Raw genomic sequence first — 17,976 nt, 5'->3', positions numbered from 1 at the left:
TTTGAAAGAGGCCAGTGACTCACAATCACATCCTTTAATGGATGATGTCAGGGTATCCCATATTATGGTGGCACTGGCTGAGTAGTAGTAGTAGTTTCCCATGTTTGTGCTACATTTGGGGGGTACCAGATCGTAGGTGCTCCCTCTGGTGTTGTGGCTGTGGGTGTCACTCACAGAAATAGTTAGACCGGTATGAGGGCACTGTCCCTCTGAGTATCTGCAACACCAATCCCATTGATTGCTTAACCCTGTCTTCTACCCTGAGCCATCCCAAACTAGCAAAGTGTGTTGGAATTAGGTGGGTCGTGGGTTTAAGGCCGAGTACGTCGTATCAGTTTGTTTTGGGAGGTTTGAAGCTCCGTTTTTTAGTGACATTGAGGTTTTGGAGAGGTGAAAGCATAGTCAAAACTTCTTTCTTTCTTTTAACCTATACTAACAGATTAAGCAATGCTTATTTACTGAGAACCACTAGATGAACGGATATGAGCAAAATCAGATATAGGCAACTCGTGTATCCCAGGAAAGCCTTGCTCCATGCAGGCTGGCTTTGGACCGAGGACCTTTGGGGATGTTGGGGATGTTGTAAGATAGGAATGGAAACTGTTTGACGCACTTGCTGGATCATAAAACACGCAGCAGGATTAGCAGCATGCAGCCTATGGGGAAAGTGAATGACAAGTAGCCTACACTAGCCGTGTGCCTTGAGTGAACAAGCCGGGTTGCGCTCTCACCAACACACACTAGTGCACTGTTGTAATATCCCCAGTGTATCTCTGAGTGTACAAATGGAGCCATTGACCCATAAGGGTCCTTATGTTTGGAAACATAAGGACCCGTACACTCAGTACTCAGTACACCCGTACACAGAGTGAAATTATCATATTAATTACAGTGTGTTAAGCACTCATATAATGGCTTTGTATTGCCTTTTTACCAGGTTGCTTGCAGCCTGGTCTAGGAAGAGACTGATCAACTACTCAACACTTTCTCGACACTTTCTAAACGCTTTATAGCTACCTTTTCATCATTGGCTGTCCTTCAATCCTTTAAGCCAATGGGGAGACTTCCCCGAGACTTCCCTTTACTCTGAACGACGGGCATCCTCCCATGCTATGGGATCATAACATCTTCTGATACATGTGTGTGCGGTGAACCACAAACCATGGACCACATCATGAGCTGTAGCTACGCTCCACAATGTACTGGAGTTGACCTGGCCGAACCAAATGCCGCTGCACTAGCCTGCGCCAACCACTGGAAAGACGTGATATAGAAGATGGCCGGACACGAAGAAGAAATGGGATCATAACGCAGAACAAAAAAAAAGTGTGGTCGTAGCCAACAAACTATTACAAAAAAATCTACCTGTATGGCAGAGTAGGTAAATACAATTATGTACGTCTGCAGTGGTTGGAGGTGATCCTACTCTTCCATTGAGAAATTATTATAGACCCTTGTTTTTTTCCTGTCTTTTTCTTAATTGTTCCTTTCCTATTCAAATGTCCTGTCATAATGTGTTTATTTTGCTTATGTTTTGTGTGAAGCACATTGCTTAGAATTGCCTTGATGAAATGTGCTGTAGGCCTATAAATAAACTTGCTTCGCCTTGCCTTGCCTGGTGTTGAGTATAGTAGGACTGCCGAAGCTCACAAATCCAGTACCATCTCCACTGACAAGTGGGGATCGTCCCTTAGTTGAGCGTGGAAATTTGGTGTCTCGTGCAGGAAACTAGAGTTCAAATCCTGGGGGAGGACATAAAACGTATAGACTGTAGCTTTACCGATAGGTTATTCCATTTCCCAAGAACTCTGTGCAGTTTCCTGTGGTATCACCAAAAACATTACCACAATGCAGCAGACTTCACATGTGCCTTTGGTATGCTAAGAATGAGAATGCTACAGCCCTTACTGTGAATCATGAGGCTTGAATGTGTGTGTGTGTGTGTGTGCGTGTGTGTGTGTGTGTGTGTGTGTGTGTGTGTGTGTGTGTGTGTGTGTGTGTGTGTGTGTGTGTGTGTGTGTGTGTGTGTGTGTGTGTGTGTGTGTGTGTGTGTGTGTGTGTGTGTGTGTGTGTGTGTGTGTGCGCGCGCGTGTGTGCGTGTGTGTGTGTCTCCTCCTTCTACACCACCTCTCTGCATACATAGAATAGTTACTGTTGTTTTTTTACTATGGACTACCAAATGTCTCATGTGGCCTCACCAGATCCTTAATAATCATCAGTAACAGGCTAATTTTGGTCATCTAAGACATTAGAAAGTTGCTAAACTGCCCTCATCAGTGTAATCTTACCCTGCAATTACCCCTGCACTGCACTGTTAAATGACACAGTCTTTTGCCATATATGGAACACTTTTTTACTGTTAGCCTAATTACATTATTGTCCCTTACATTGTAGTATACTGTATGTCCTCCATTTACATTATCAACGGGTTGTGCCCAGAAAAAGGATTCAGTTCCTATTCTGAATCCTCAAATGATTGAAAGGTATTAGTGCATGCATGAGCTTTCATTGAGGAGCAATGGTTTTATAACAGCAACAGTAATCTGGGCACCAGCTGAACCAATTAACTATTCTTAGCCACTGTCATGAAATCCTAATGGTCAGACACTGATAGAAAGGACAATGACTGGAGGTGTATGGAATCATTATAGGATGTGGTCGCAATATCTCACCAGATTATAGAGTGCATGTTACAGTTGTAGTATCCCAAATCAACCAGGAAGAAATCTGTAAAATGGAGTCTATGAACCCTCTTCAGATCCCACGAGATTGACAAGATCCTGCGAGATGTCTTGAGATCCCGCGACTTCACGTGAGACTTAATTACGGAAGAGACTGACAGATAATTATAGTCATGTGCTAAAGCCGTTATATTATACCTCTATGGCTAAAGCTGCCATCCTCTGGCAAAGAATATTGTTGTTATTCATCTAAGTTTTGTAATTTAGTTTAGTTCCAGTTTAGAATTCAGTGGGTTACATGTGTGCGTTACTGAATTAAAAGTAAGTGCCTTTCATGTTGTTCAGTTGAGATTTTACAAGTTACAGTGAGTATATGCATTTGTTATTTAGCTAACAATAGGTGAATTCCTTTCTTTGCTGTAATGTTTACAACAGCTAATACAAGCAGAGTTTTGTAGCCTATAGATTTTTGGAGTGTTTTGGGATATAATTCAGCAGTGTGAGTTGTTAAGTAAGCTTTACACTGTGTTCCACAATATGGCAGCTCCCATTCTTAGATTCACTTATGTTATTTTTTTCTATTTTGTGCTTCCCATTTAGACCATATATCTACCCCCACCCTAATCTTCAATATATCTGGCTAAAGGCCAAAGAATTACTCTGTGTGTTCTTACAAACACCTGTGGTGATGAACCACCCTAGCCAAAAGCTAAGTCAGCTACAGAATCATTAGAACCTGTTGTCCCGCTATTCTGCTGCAGTGCCACCATTAGACGGTCGACATTCCCCACATGCCACTGCCCTGCCAAGTTCTTGTAACGTGAACCTCCTGCTGTGGCAGACAGTGAATGCAATCCGTCGGCGAGAAAGAGATATCTGTTTCACGGTCAAGATGCTTGCCTGCTGTCAGCAACACATTTGTTTTAATGGAATGATGGCTTGCCTCCCTTGTGAACAACATTTTCTGCTTTTGCAGTGACTTAAATTTTCATATAGGGATAACTACCAGAGTTATATGAAAGATATATGAAAGATGCAGTCCAGACATTTATTTTTCCAATAAAAGTTGAATTTGACCAGTCTATGGTAGAGAATGTTAATAATTTATAATAACTAACATGTGCGGCGGTTGGAAGTGGTCTTCCTTTTCCACTGAGACATAATTTAGACCCTGTGGTTGGTTAGGGCACCTACTAGTTGACAAGTAGCCTAGTAGTGCCTGCTCAAAGTCCAACATCTCCCCCAACCAAGCAGGTGCTCTGTCTTAGCTCAGAGGTAGACATTTTCAACCTTATCTTCATATAATTGGTCCTCCCTAATGCTCAAGATGTCACAATTTCCATCTATACACTCTCATTGGTGGTATGGCCAGTTCAGAATCCTGCCTACCTGCCTACCAATGACATGGGGATTCAAAGATAATAGAAACTACTGCCTTTAGAGTCCTGTAAAGTTAGCAAGCTGAAATAGAAGCCATTGTTCTTGCAATAATAAAGACAAAATATTGTATATCTTATATCAATAAGATGATATCAATTTCAAACAATATCTTGTTTGAATTTACCCAATCTGGGAACCCATTTGCACCACCTTCTTTTTTTGTGTAGACACAGGAACTAGGTTTGGCTCCTCCCCTTTATGTGTCCACTTCCTTCCGGGTGCTTCTGTGTTTATTCCTACTAACAACAACAACACTACATGTTTAGGGCAGTGGTGCTGACAGATTCTGCTGTTGGAAGAATCTGTCTTGAGAGATTAGAAATGACCACGCATGCCTACCAATGATGTCACTTGATGTCTACAGCCCTCCTTTTTCATACACAGAGTGAGTAGACACAAATGGAGCTATCTTATAATGAGCATTGGTGAGGACCAAATTATATGAAGATAGAATGAAAATGGGTGAAGTGGTCCTTTAAGTAAACATTTATGAAATGTGAGTTACAAGTGCAGTGGAATGACAAATGTAGGGTAAATACTAAATAGTAGTTACTGCCAGCTTACTGTAGATACTGTACATCATTGGTGGGCAACTTTGATGATAGTGAGGGCCACTATATTTCCACACTCACTCCAGAGGGCCACATTGCATATACTGGCGGGCCATTCTATGTCACACAAAAGTAGCAAAAATAGCCGATCTACAACTGCGACGCGTTTTGACCTTGTAGATCTGCTATTTTTGCTATTTTGGAATTGGAATCCAGATTTTTTTTTGTTGACTTTTTTTTTATTGGAATCCTGAAAAGTAACATTTTTTATTTTATTTCAAATGCATTTAGTTATACTTATGTTAACTTTATGAACTTAAATACAACAACATTGGACATAAAAAAGACAATAGTATTTTAATACTAGTCATTTAGCTACTAATATAGACTGAAGTAATTCAAGAGGGTCATGTTTGCATGCTTGCAATTGTAACAGCTGAACTCAATAATATATCAGTATTCCGATATTAACCTGCGGGCCACATTAAGTGAAGGTGGGGGCCGCATGTGGCCGCCAGTTGCCCATGTATGCTGTACATGCATATGGCTATAATACAGCCTAAGTGATAATCTCATCAGCAGCATTTGAGAATGATAAAGGTAAAGCAGTTACATCTCGGTCGATCTTTCTCTTATTACAGAATCAGGTAGCTGATGAATAATTTGTGCAGATTAGCGTTGTCCATTTTAAGTACCTCAACTTTGACGGATAGATTGGACAGGGCGGTATCCCGAGTGCACATTAAAAATCCTCTGTGTTCATGTATCCATTGGTTACATTTTTACACTCTCAGAGTTAAATTAACACTGGAGTTTCTGTGGACGGTCTAGGCAGGCTTGGATCTACATGCAGAGTTTAACAGTCTAGGAATCTTAAACAAGTATGTCCCACGCACATTGCAGCATCTTAACAATCTTTCTCAGAAGTCCCCCATCACCACCACACACACACGAACGCACACACGTGCGGACACACATGCATGCACACGCACATGCACACGCACACGCACACGCACACGCACACGCACACACCACCCAGAATAGCAGTGCTTGGCGTAAATGGGTTCAGAAATAACTCTGGGTTGAAAGGGCCAGTGGACATGGATACCCTGAGATCCTGCTGTTCTCAGGTATCAACTCACTTCCTCCTGTTTTTGATTTCCACTCCAGGAAAGGAGCTGCAGATTTGACAGTGCAAAGGTCTACCAACCTCAAATAATGAACCAAGAATACATGATATACACCAGTGGTTCTCAAAGTGGGGTCCCGGGGACCCCCAGGTGTCCTTGAGGGGGTTCCAGGGGGTCCCCAGCAACATTTGTTAATATAGCTTCATAATCTATTAACTTTATTAGACTTAAATTATAAGACTTTAATTCTATTGTTTTTTTGTTTTGTTTTTTAAGTGAATATTTGTGAAACATTTTAACAACACAAACCTTGGGGGTCCCTGGCACAAACTATTTTCAGATGGTCCGTGGCCAAATAGAAATTAATTGGGAGGTCCTTGACATGAGCAAGTTTGAGAACCATTGATATATACAGTATATTATAGGATTATTAATCTGAGCCTCTGAACGCATCAGATTTTGATGTGCATTTAAAACAATTATTGAGAAAAGCTCATTTTCTCACCAAATTATATTTAACTTGGCAACGTGTCTGTTCAACAGTTGTCATTATGCCTCAATGTGTCACTCTCACTGACAAATCATGTGTAGTACATTTACTAAGGAACAATGACAGTGAAAGCATGGGTTCCGACAAAGCAGATTAGTTTTTTATCCCAAATGTATAGTGTTATATTATCGGCAAAGAAAATTGGTGTTATAAAGATGCCTAATTAAATCAAGCCATTTAGGCTATGGATTATATTGCATTATGGGTGTGGATTAGAACTAGCGTTAAGGATGTGTGTTAGATTAGAACTAACATTGTGGATGTGGATTAGAACTGGTATTGTGGAGGTGGATTTGAACTAGTTTTGTGGACTAGAACTACGGTATATCTTTGTGGATGTGGATCAGAACTGGTATTGTGGACGTGGATTAGAACCAATAGCATTCTCATGCTATGGTTTTTGCTAGGTATGTTTTGTTCAAATCCTCCTAGAATCTGCTTCCTGGTTCAGGAGGTGATAAGGGTACAGGGTTACCATACTGGAATCTGAGGTCACCCGTCTCCAACACAACGGTCTCTCTGGTGAATGGCTGGTGGGTCAGGCCATACCTCTGTACAGGAAGTAAGAAGCGTGTCTTGCTTTGCAGAGCACAAATACAGGAAACACAGTGACAGGGACAAGAACACATAAGAGACGTAAGAAAACGTTATTGACATCGTACTGCTGGTCAAGACAACAACACAACAAAATGACGATGGCTCTCCCTGAACTTAAAATGACAATTTAAGGTTATAGTTATAGTAACTTTGGCCTGCGTTAACCTAACAAAACGATACCTTTTTTACCCATCATTTCCCTCTATAGGCTACCAGCAGTTGTCAGTACCTGTGGTGATGTTTACCTGCAGAAAACCTTGCCCTCTCGCTGTGTATGGCCCAATGATGATTTGGGCCATCTTAAACGGTCACTTCACAACCGTATCTTCATATAATTGGTCCTCACTACTGCTCATTAAGAGATGCTACCATTTCTGTCTACTTGCTCTCAAAGGGTTTCCTGCAATCACATCACGGTGGTGATAAAAAAAGAAAAGAAAATACAATGGCTTTTATTTCAGTGCGCTAACTTTTCAGGAAGATTTAGGCTGTAGTTTCCAATGGCTTGGAATCCCCACCTCTGAGACAAAGAGTGAGTAGTAGGCCCTCATTACATGAATGTTGTATAATTGTATAATTAAATCAGAATGAGCATGAATGAACCCCACCCTTGCAAAAAGGTAACGTTGTCCGCGTCGTGTAAAACCAGTAACATCTAATGATGTTTCTCCAACTTTCATTAGTCCTGATTTCCAAAATGTCACTGTAATCGAGACAATTGGATCATGAGCTGCAGAGAATAATGCCTAATTTATGCTGTATCGTACAACGAAATTAGCCGATCTACAAGCTCACAACACATCACACCTGTGACACGTTGTGAGCTTGTAGACCTGCTTTTTCCAGCATGAGACTAAATATAAATCAGGCTCAACGGGAACGAGGCGGACATGTGTGTTGCAGGGCAGGGGTGGATCAAATATGGTGAAAGCTTAGAAGCTTCAAAAAAGCACCCGATTGATTTATGACTCCAGACTCTGCACTTTCTGCCATTTCACAGCTGACCGACCGACATACAAGCAAACACAGGCTCGTGCACAGATGGAAGGCCATCGTTGCGCCCGTCAAAGTGCTGTGTTGTTGGCCTGTTGGAATGTCTCTCAGTATTTATTTGGCTTGGGGGATGAAATGCAGAGCAGCTGCTTTTCCATGCTGTGCTGTATTCAATGCATGTCCCTAAAAAGCGATTATTGTCTGTTAAGTTGGTTTATTAGATCTCACTGCATCTATGCTGGTTCAATGATTCACAGACCTTCCTACTACATGAAATTAGCTTTGATGATGCGCATGTTGACTGACTGTTATAGGGATCAGATCAGATTTGTGTAATCAGTCATCGTCAAAATAACAGATTGTCAACGTGTCAATGAGGCTTCAGATTCCAAGTTTCCGGACTGACACACATCTTTAGAAATAAGATTTGAATCTTGTAATACTGCCTAGGAATGTAATCTGATGAGCAAAATAAACACTTTCCATGTGTTCCAGTGTGAACATAGCCTAAAAGGTGGTATCTATTTTATACATTCAAAAAGTCATGCTGTGGAGATTTCAACTTGCGTCAACTGTTGACGACATAACATATTTATTTGAATATGTGTGTACTGTAGTTTAATGGTGTGTCGGATCCTCCAGGTTTCAACAAAGCTGTCTTGAAAAGTTGGAGCACAGGTCTCCGCCAGGCCGGGTTGCCTACCCAGGGCCTGTAAACTTGGAATGGGATCTGAAAAAACTCATACATCTTGATCACATGACCCCAGAAATAATGTGTGCCGATTTGTGTGAGTTTTGGACAAAATCTGTAGGACTAGTAGGAAAAAGTGTTATTTGAAGAAAACGCAGATTGTACGACCTGTGTTTAGCAAAAATCGGTCTCATGGTGGCACTATAACTGGCTGATATTTTTATTTTATTTTCCTTGGCCAACTGGCTGATTGTCCAGCAGTGCTTGTAGCATGTCATGCAAAACGGGCCCCTCCAGAAAACTTTGAAAGCCAATCGTAGTAAATCAGGAAGGAATATGAAAAATGCGACAGATCCGTCTTGATCACATGACTATATAATGTGTAGCGATTTGCGTGATGTTTGGACAAAATGTGTAGGAGTAAAACATTTTTGAACATTTTGGGGCAGAGGTTCTGCTCTGGCCTCCAGAGAGTGGGTGTGCACACAGTTTCACGCCGATTGTTCCAACGATGCCGGATATTAGCTGTCCACAGACAGACGGGCAAACACACACACAGACGGACGGACGGACAGACGGATGGACAGACAGGGGTGAAAACACATAGTCTTGGCCATGCCTTCGGCCCAAGCCCCCAGAACTACAGTAGAACAGTGAAGCGGCCAAGCCTGGTGGTCAAATCTGAGAATGCACTTAAATGCTACTGTGCGTGCGTCTCCCGTTTTGTGCGCATGCTCACGACGCGTCACGACCCATGGATCCATTCCATTGGTTCATATTGGTTCCATATTGATTCCAATAGAGGGTATGCGCATGCTTAAAGTGAATGGCACATCGAGTGGCAAAGCGAGTGGCAAAGCAACATGCAAAGTGAGTTTAACATTGTTTAATGTTGTTTAATGCAATCAGATATTACTTTTCTGTTTGGATGCATGGGCTGTCAAGGAGGCCAGAAAGTATTTTTTTGACACTCAGTAGGCATTCCTGCATAACTTCCGGGTTTGATGATGATGTCACACGCATACCCTCTATTCTTACTTCCGGGTGCTTCAAAACGCCACTGAGCACTTTAATAGAAATGAATAGCTGGGGGCGGGGCAATCCGCCCTCTAGATATATTATAACTCTATGCTTCGGCCTTGCGGAGACAATTAAACAGAGTTTGATTCTTGCGTGTTTTCGAATACCTTAAAAAAAGATTGAGCAATAGAGTAAAAGGGGGTAGGCAAAAACAACCCAAAACCCCCGACATATAGCTACTTCTTGTTCTTGGGAGTCGTGGGAAACGTTATACGGGGGCATCAGTGACAGCCGAGGCTGACCAAAACAGCCCCTCAGCACTCCATGCGAGATACTGTGTCTGCTGGTGCCTGTGGAGCAGTGTTGCCCTGTCTGCTTATTATAAGCGACTTTGGGCTTCGCTTGTAAATATTGGTAGTTATGGGTTGCGGTTTTAGTTTTGGGCTAGTTTCTAAAGTGTAGTTGCTTTTTTGGATTGCTTTAAAAAAAAAAAGATTCTCATTTAAACCAGTGGTTCTCAAATATTTTCGGGTCATAAATTAATTAAGAATTTGGCCTATAGTCGCTTCTATTGGGCTTGTTTCCTATAGGCCTGGTTGCTTATTCCTCTCACAAAATCTGGCAACGCTGGTGTGGAGCCTCAGAGGGTCAAGCCCAGGCCACATATGTTTTCTTTGCCTCACTTTCTCATGGTATAGACGAGGGTACAGAAATCCCTGACCTCTTCGGCGATGCGAGGGCATCGCCGTACCTTTCAACCAATGCCTCAGCTGTATAAATAAAAGGAAACAGCCCCCCCCCCCCCCCCCCCCACAGCGATGATGTGTTTGGGTTGCCGTGTTTGCCTTCTGACACCTGTATGGCGTGAGATAAAGGTCAGAGGACGGGGGCTGAGTGGGGCTGATAGTATTAATGATCCATGGGAACCTCGGCTCAACAAAATCCACCTTTCCAGCTCTTTAAATCGTATAGGCCTAATAATAATCATGTATTATTTTCAGTGTTCAGAAGTTTGAAAATTGTAGCTCTGTATTCTGATAGTGATCATTCCATACAGTGTTTGTTCAGTAACAGGATCAGTCTCTCCAGCTCTTTAGTAAACATAAATATGTTTTCAGGTCGGGATTCCAATTTCATCCAATCAAGAGAAAGAAATTGAAAGTGATGAGACAATAAATGAATAAAAATGTGCAGACAAATTGGAACCATAAAATTGTTATCCTGACCTGAAAATGTATTTTCTGTTTACTAAAGAAACACAATATATATCAATATTTAAATCAGAATATAGAGATTAAAATGTTTTACCAAACAATGTTGTTTTTTAATGAAAAATATATCACCCTCTTTAAATTAACTCTGCGGATTTTACTGTGAATTATCTGACTGGCCCGTGCCTGGCTTTGAGAATTATGAAAATAACCCACTCCCTGCAGCCACGCCGTCGGGGCCAAATTACAAATTGGTGGCTGCTTCATGGGAGATATTGTGTGAACGTGCAGTTAGCTCCCTTTTTTATATCTCCAAATGAGATAATGTAAGGCCGAGGCGCTGTTGGAAATGTCAGTTTCATTGAGCCAAATAATGTTGTTAGGAGATCCTCTGAGAGGCTGGTCTGCTGCAGTGGGGTCTGGTAAATATGATAACAGTTAACAGTTTGTGTTTGGTAAACTCACTCCCCTTTTGTACACTAGGCTGGATAATTAATCTTCTTATGTAATGGGCCACAATGCTTAATTTATATTTTCCCTTTTACGTACCCACGATTAAATTACAATCTATTGAATCTATTGTTATCTTTGGCCAGTAAATTCTCTGATGATTTAGGTCCTTGGGAACTGAGCTTGACCTAATACAGCCCTGCTAGTGGCGGGACTCTAAGGAGGGCGATGTCTGTTGGTTTCATCCTAAACAAAGATATCTCGAAAACAACAGGCTGAATTGCCATGAAGCTCGCTGAGCTCATTCATGTTCCCTGGAAGATGACACGTATACTGACTTTGGTGACCTTGTGGCTTTGCCTCTCATATCACCCTTAAGCCAAAATGTCAACTTTGCACAATAGATATCCCAAAATCTAATGGGCAGATTGCCATGACATGTGTCCATCCAACACAACAAGATGTCTACAAAAATTCTACCAGTGGTGTTAGGAGCACAATAAAGTGTCCTCCAGGCAATACATTTGATTACTATTATTTAATTAGCCTTTAATAATTTGTGCTATGGTCCTTTAGCACCGCATGTGGCAGTTCCTCCAAAAATGAGTTAGTCTGGAAATACCTTGTCGTTACTGGGAGCAAATTGTACCCTTGAGTACCAAGAGTACGGCCTAGAGTTACACTGATGGAGACCATAACTATTCTAGACTTATCTCTGAAGGGAGATGAACAAGTCAGAGTAAAGGGGGGTGGGTTAAATGTATACACCTTCTGTTCTGTGTAAGAATACTCCCCATTACCCATGATTTAGCTCTCAAAAGACATGAAGTAATGTGAGTCATGGGCTCCACACACCCCTTAGCTGCTCCCCGCCTTTCACAATCTCCCACTGACTCCCTCGTCCTGTCTGGTCTCAACGTTGAATGACTTGCTTTAGAAATAGCTGCTCTTATGTAATTGCAGTCTTGACAGACGGACCTGGGTCATGATGCACAGCACAGCAGCCCCCAGAATGATGCAACCAGAGTCATGCAACATTCACCCTGCAGCATTGACAGGTTATAGTAATATTAAATTCATTCTGATGCACCATCTAAAAAGGCTTACTATTATTTCCATTATTCCTTTGCAGTTGGGTATTTTGCAGTCAGGTTTTTAATTATAGCTAGAGTCTGTAGCTATATACTTGTGATATTCAAATGGCAGTCTATGTAGTTTCTGTCAAACAGTATGGGCGGTGTGTTTCCAAATATTTCCCTCAAAAAGCACTTCCATAGAAAGTAAACTGTAGAAGCTAGCGAGGAAATGGAGTTGAATGCCTCCTGTGATTTCAGTAAAGGATGCATAATGTTGAAACAAAGCATTGCTTCTTGCTTCTCCATTTCTCTCTGACACTGACCTCCCCCCAGACGGATAGACTGTTATCTCCGGACAGCAGGGGGTTGCTGGAGAGAGAGGGAGGAAAAACAAAACAATCTGAGAGAGAACAAAAGTCTGAAATCTTGTGGTGAGCTAATTTTGTTTTCTGGCCCCTGGCTTTTTTTTGTTTCCCCGCCAAAGCCAATCTTTGAGACTGCCGACTGTGTCTTGCAGTCACCCCAGTGGACTTGGGCGATATCATGCAATCAATCAGCGCTACAAAGAACCATTGATTTAAACATAGATTTGTTTTGGTGATTTATGTTTATTTTGTAAGAGGCCTATTTTGGGAGGAGGGATGTGGTACTTGTTATGTGGGTAATAAGCTGTTTTATAATGCATCCAAGTTGCTAATGGGTCTGTCAATGAGCTATAGGTTCAAATTTGACAATGGAGTAGATTTGGGAATATTATTTGAATCAAAACCATAATATTGACCAAGGGATGGACATGTTTTGAATTGATCTCATTAATGCAGGTTCTGAATCTCTGGATCTAACATTCTCCAGAACCTCAGAAGAAAAAAACTAAAGCAATGCTTCTGTGTCATCGCACAAGTAGCCAAAAACCAAGATATTGGAGGGGTGGCAATGGAATCCAAAATCTACAATCTACATCAGAAATAGTGACGTTTGCAAAATGTTGCTTTCTGCAGAGGGGAGCCGCAGCAATGCGTAGGTGTTGGATGTGCAGTGACTGCTGGCTTATTATGTACTTTTGGTGCACCTTCAGGCAACTGTAGACCTTCCTATATATATGGAAGTGTATATACTGTATAGAGTATAAAGTAAAATAACTGACAACAACAAGGCAAACAGTAGGCCTCTGGTGTGTTTCTCGGTGCATAAACAATGTTGTATAGCATCCAACCATGGCGAAAGTGCTTGATGAAAGAATGATTAAGACATTGCCTCTTAGATAGCTTCAATTTAAAACCTATTATGTTTATTGATCTGTTGTGAACTTGTCTCAAGCAGCTTCCAATGAAGGATTAGCAGAGCTGCTACTCATGCGTTCTCCTAATGAGACAGCTTGTTTATTGTGCATGTCCTTAATGACGGAAACGAGACATAGATCTACAGCACTGTGTTTGTACAAGGCGGTCTCAGGCCTCGTCGTACAGTGTGTTCTGCTGCATGCACCGATTACAACGCTTCCCGTTTCATCATCATCAGATTCTGGGAATACTAGAGATGAGTATATCTCTGGTTGATCGTAAACCATCCAATCTTGTTCTTCACATTCTAACTGTCGTCAAGTTCAACTTTGTACAGAATTGTGCTATAGAACCTGGGAGTAATCATTCCTCCATTTTCCCTTGTGTATAGCATAAACTCTCCACTCCGGGTCAACAAGCTGCAACAATATATAACTGCTCTGGCTTCCAAAGTTTCATACGACAGACTGAGATTTCTTATGCATATCATTACTACCCTGCATCGCATGATAGGGTATTGTAATCGGTCCCGTCTGTGTGTCAGTTACGTTAGCAAAATAACTGGAGAACAGTTGGACAGATTTCCCGAAACTTGGTGGGAATGACCAATAGCCTCTCCCAAGAGTTGAAAAGGTCAAAGTCAGACTTGCATACATTGTTACTCAGGAATTGAGATGTTGGTACAGGCAGATGTTGGTACAGGCAGTGTTTTCACTTTCAACTAAAATAGTACTGTACTTGAGACATTTCATTCAAATTGGTATTCAGATTTAGCTGTGATGTAGACTATTTTTCTTTTTTTCCAAAGGAGTAGATTCACTACATGAGCAGCAATCTCAAGGTTAGTTTTTTACTATATGTTGCTGTTGTTGTTATTTTCCTCAAATATATATTCTAAGCTGCATGTGCAAGGATTATTCCTGCTGGATACAGGCATTCCAGAAGGTTTTATCAAATTCAGAGTTTAAATCAGATCACTTTGGATGGTTGTGGCAGTGGATCCAATCAAGGTCAAGTACAGCTGTTATGTATTAACTCTGAAGCCAATCAGAAAATGCTTAAAACATCAAATACATGTGACTGTTCAAATGACACAAAATTACTGAAGCGGAATTAATTTCTATATAAAAAGGAACCCTTTAGAGAGACCAATATGTGTGCCCAGTTCCAACAACCAAACTGCTGCAAGCTGTATCAATATTACTGCTAATAATAGAAAACAACTCAAAACAATTCGATTTAAACGGGTAAAAACTGGTAATATGATTCGAATTCCTCTAAACATTGGAGTTGTCTAAGAGGAAGCAGATGGCTGAATAGATATGATAATACAGTATCTGAAAATGATTTTCAGCTGTTTCACTGATCCAGTTATTATGCACAGACATGCAAATCCATATGGGAGTTGTGAACAAACGGGTCCAGTCTAGCCTCACTAACACCATGGGGGAAAATGTCTCAGTGCTCAACGTCAGTCTCTTCAAATGGATTCATCGCTTCAGTGCATTAACCACATGATAATCCTAGTGTCTTTATTCTGGGGTGAGCGTTTGACCAAAATAGCTGATCTACAAGCTTTAAACGCATCACAACATGACGCTTTGTACACTTGTAGATCGTCTATTTTCGGTGAAGATATTTAGTGTAGAGCGAAAACAGGAGGGGCCCTAGTATAGAGTCCTAGGGGACCCCAGTCAATGAAGTCAAAATTAAGTTAATGCCTCCATGATGAATTTGCGGTTAAATCGTAATTCATTTTCGTGTAATTGTTGCATCATTTTTTGTCTTGATTGATTTGTCTTGAAGTGATTTTCCAATAAGCAATCATTCTGAATCTGTAGCCTATAATTGATTTCTATAATTTCATTCTTCAAAAAAATCTATGATTGACAGTGACACAGAGTCCATAATCCAACCAAAACATGATGCATTTCCTCTCTGTGAAGCAATTTGTAACCTTCTCTGAGTTCATCGTAGTTATCACTTTGTTCCAAGTACCCACCCATTGTGCCCACCATTCACAAGCTATATCATATGTCCCCTGGCCAGGAACCCCCCTCTGAACACCAAAGAGCTACAGTAACAGGAAGAGGCACAACAAAGGTTCAACCAACATATGTTGGTAGGTCATCAAATGTCTCGCTAACTTTGCTCCCAGCCAAGTCCTATGAGCCATATTTAGTTTGTTTGAGGTTCAGGTGTTGACATTTGCTTTCATTACATCCACAGTATTTATTTTCCTTTTTTTTTTAATGTTGTGGAGGAAATTTGATATCTGTTGGACCGAAACGCAAGTTGCAGCATTGTCCTGTTCAACAATAACACGACTTGATACCTTTTGTGAACCCACTTAAAACATGTTAAGTTATTCATGTACCAATAGTGTGCATAATACAGTGTAGTGTACATTGTAATAAAGTAGCGTGCTGAGTGTGTGTGCTAGAGGACAATAATTGTAGTTTTGTGTTCCCTATCTAGCCAATTACAATGTCAATACTTAAAGTACTTATACTGTGTGTTCAGTGAATAAAGAGGATTTATGAAAAAAATTACATCGTCCAAATCTGATTTCCCACTGGAAAGTCCTTGATATATATCTAACATATATCTTCCTCTTGAGTTTTAGAGACTTTTTTTTTTTGTTGGTTTATATTACTTCCATGAGAACATCTATATTATTTATAGTAGGCCTCTGTACTGTGTGTTTAGGTTCCCTTCCCTTGTGTGTGTCTACTCAGTGATGCACAATTTATCTTGCTGTTGAATCTTTCTTGCGTGTGTGTTTGTACTGTGGCAACATCTGGACTTCATTCCATGGCACTGTAGTGTGTGGAGGAGACAGTGCCCGCTTCCCATTTCAGCGGGCGAAGAATCTTGTGATGTGACGATGATCTGGAGAGCGAGCAAATCCGAAGGAAGATTGATGGGTTCTGTCTCATGGAGTGCATTGCTTTCTACAATGCTACAGCAGGCCTGCAACGATTTACAGTATTTAGTTTTTTCGATCAATCGAATAATCAAGAAGCGTGTTTTTATATATAAAAAAGTGATGGGAACAATTCTAACCACTTAAGCCCTGTTTTATACTTGTCTAATGGTGTTGCATTAAAAAAACGAATAGCCAAGCTCACAAACAATGGGTCACAATGTGATGTGAACTTGTACTTTTGCTATATTTTAAGCATGTTCGTTTGTCGCCAAAATGACAGTAAAATATTTTTCCCCCCAAATCAATTAATATTTTCAATTTCATCAATTTAATAATGTATTAGATCAATTAATTTGATTAACTGCTGCATCCCTTTCGACACAGTGCCAAGCTATATCCTTTTTTTTTTTTAAATAATGTGATGTGATCAGACAATATTTTAAGCACCACAACATTGTTTTTTTTGGGTGAAAATTAAAATAAAGAGTATGAAAATGTCCCCAAAAAATTGCAGATCTACAAGCTCACAATGTGTCGTATCATAGATCGGCTATTTCTGAAATAATTTAGATTTTTTTTGTGGACAAGTGGTTAAGTCATAATTCTGGAGACTGTTCATCATACATGACATTTATTTAATTCTATTTAGATTGTGATCTTCAGATGTTTGTAGGGTTGGAAGGAAACATCTGTGGATGTTCTGCACTCACAACCTAATTGCCTATAGAAAATAATCTGACTTGAATAGTTCTTTGCAGGTTATTGACAATTTGTCATAATTACATGTTATATTATCTATTCATGAAATTCATTATCGCTTACACTAATCATACAGTACTTCTCTGGATAGCTGTGCCCCATCCAGTTTGGGTCTTCTGCCTTGTACGCTGGCGGACAGCCGGCACCGCAAACACTTCCTTCCTGTATTGACTAATGCTTCAGTCAATCCCTTTATACTGCCATTTGCAAACGCATGTCAAAAATGCTATTTTGTTTACCCGTCCCCAAGGTGGGTAAACATGCTGCTCGACTCAGCATGGCGTTCCGACAAAACACTGGGACACTTCCGTCTCTCTTTCCTTCAGTTTCCTGTGCGATCAAAGCGGGGGAAAGGGGGCACCCCTACACACCCGCCACTCCCCCACCCCCAACCAGCAGAGATGCCACAGGGCTGTGGTGTGGTGTCATGTCTCTCACTGTGAGAGTAAAGCAAAGGGGGGCAGGGACAGGAAGGGCTTTAGTTTCTATTTCTATTGTTCATCTTGTGTTGTTTTCCCTTTTGGCAGGTTGAGGACAAGGCTGGTCACCCGGTCGTGATATGATCATCACCGTCTCACTGTATTCACTATGTGGCAGCGGGAGATGCTGCACAGTGTC

The sequence above is a fragment of the Gymnoscopelus braueri genome (genome assembly GCF_963280865.1).
Source record: "Gymnoscopelus braueri genome assembly, chromosome: 18".
Lineage (NCBI taxonomy): Eukaryota > Metazoa > Chordata > Actinopteri > Myctophiformes > Myctophidae > Gymnoscopelus > Gymnoscopelus braueri.
This window is presented reverse-complemented; position numbering follows the sequence as displayed.